Source organism: Schistocerca piceifrons, unplaced genomic scaffold, assembly GCF_021461385.2.
Source record: "Schistocerca piceifrons isolate TAMUIC-IGC-003096 unplaced genomic scaffold, iqSchPice1.1 HiC_scaffold_972, whole genome shotgun sequence".
NCBI lineage: Eukaryota > Metazoa > Arthropoda > Insecta > Orthoptera > Acrididae > Schistocerca > Schistocerca piceifrons.
In genome coordinates this window covers 45,001-47,500 of record NW_025729248.1, presented here as the reverse complement: position 1 = coordinate 47,500, position 2,500 = coordinate 45,001, and positions in this window count along the sequence as shown.

Below are 2,500 nucleotides of genomic sequence, written 5' to 3'. Positions count from 1 at the left end.
CACCAGCGAGAACCGCTGGGGCGACCGAGCAGCAGACGGCGTCGCGGCGCCGAGCGCCGGGCGGCGGCGCATCCTCAACGCACACAGTCCTCAATCGGACCAGCACACTGAAGATGTCCACCGCGCTTCGCACCGGGCCCGCGAGGACCTACTTTGGCCGCACGGCGCCGCGCGCAGGGTGCGCCGGCGCGCAGCTGCGACGCCTGCCGCGTCCGTCGGCCGGCGCGCCTGCCACTGGCCGCCCCCACCAGCCGGCTGTAGCGCGTGCGCCCACGCACCGCGCGGCCAGCACGCCGGGAGGCGCCCCCTCACCGGCCGGGGACGGTCCCACCCAGCCACCGCCGCGTATCGCTTCACACCCAGATGCCGTTCAGTTTCGTCGGCATGGTGGGTATCGCTGGAACAACCGGTTAGTACCTCAACCTATCGTCGCCATCACCGATTCACCCCTAGCGAGAACAACCGCACCACAACAGGTTACCATTTGTTCATTTGCGTAACTTCACCAGAAAACGCAGGCGTCCATCGCCATTTGCAACTTCAACGATTATTGCATGCCTGTGTCAGGTGTCACGCCACACTACGTCTGCCCACATACACGCAACAAAATGTGCACGCCTAGACAATACGTGGAAGGTGGCCCCCGTACGTATGCGATGTCCATTGCTCGAACGACTGTCAACCGGCCTCTGTAGCATGTCGCAGATATGGAACGCGGTGCACCATGCCATCACGGTGTGTGAGGAGAGACGACTAGGTCCGAATACATCAACAGACAGCTCATGCTGATCGCCATCCACGGCGTCCGTTCCTCCCACACGTCTCTATGGCGTACCACACTGCAATCCAGCTCTCATAGGGAGACGACACGTAGCTGCGTGCACAATATTTGCACTGTATGGTCCGCCGTTTTTGGGCGCAGTCGTTGTACGGTCACACATGTGCCACGATGTATCATTCAGTACATAAGGACGAATGTGCAGTACAGATTGTGGTTTACGCGTACGACATTAGCGGACAGTTGACACAGGCCGCACCACAACGTAGCCTGAGTACGTCGCATGCGAAGGGCATTGAACATGCAAAGTTCTCACCAACCAGCTTGCGAAGGCAGGGGGCAAGGTGGGGACGTGGGGAGGGGCGGCATGTACGTCCTGCTGCCATCCACATTACAGTGTACAGCAGGAGCATGTGGAAAGTGAGCAAGACTTGCAAGGTGTTTAACATGAAGCGATACACAGGGGAGCGGGCAGTGCGAGTAGCGAACTATATTGCGAGGGTTGCGGGTGGGCAACACTACACTAATTGAACGAGTCGTATAACAATTACAGAGCAGGTTTAGGCGACAACGTGGGTTACGTTAGGGGACAACGTGGGTTACGTTAGGGGACAACGTGGGTTACGTTAGGGGACAACGTGGGTTAGGTTAGGGGACAACGTGGGTTAGGTTAAGGTACAACGTGGGTTAGGTTAAGGCACAACGTGGGTTAGGTTAAGGCACAACGTGGGTTAGGTTAAGGCACAACGTGGGTTAGGTTAAGGCACAACGTGGGTTAGGTTAAGGTACAACATGGGTTAGGTTAAGGTACAACATGGGTTAGGTTAAGGTACAACATGGGTTAGGTTAAGGTACAACATGGGTTAGGTTAAGGTACAACATGGGTTAGGTTAAGGTACAACATAGGTTAGGTTAAGGCACAACATAGGTTAGGTTAAGGCACAACATAGGTTAGGTTAAGGCACAACATAGGTTAGGTTAAGGCACAACATAGGTTAGGTTAAGGCACAACATAGGTTAGGTTACACGTTGTTGTAAGGAAAGGTGTAAGGGGGGGGAGCAGGTTCGTTGATAGTGATTATAGTAAGTGAATGCTTGTGACATGATCAGATTTGTCACGTCAGGATGCACCTTTGGCTTATTAGAGGCGGCGCTCCAATTCTATGCTTGTGTCAGACCTGTGTCTTTGACTCATGTCATTGTTTGTGCGCTGTGACAGGAGGTACTATTGTGATGTTGGGTGCACCGTTGTATAGGACATGTGTGGGTATTGGTGCCTTATCTGCGCAATGGTGGATGTCGAAAGGGGGGGATATTCTATTTTCCGCATGGACCTCCTGGTCTGGTTGTGATAGTGTGGATTGTGTAATGTGGCGGAGAGGATGCACTGGATGTTGTTCCATGCTGGTGCTTACATATTGTATGTGCGCCCGTTAGAAGCAGAGAGTGGTGCGTGATGAGAGTGTCTGGCTGACGTGTGGTTCCCATTGTGGGCACACTCTTTCAGCATGTATACGGACAGTTGTATATATATTCTGTAATTTGATGGCTCTGCATTGATTACTAATCAGCGCCGTGTGTACGGGTAATCTGGTTCCAGTCCAAAATGTTCCATCTGTGTACATTAGTGACAAAGACTCCCCCCATGCAGTGGGGCTCGGTCTGTTATAACTCTTCCGCGTAATATATTTGCCCCACGTTTTTGCGACTGCGAGTGCGAGT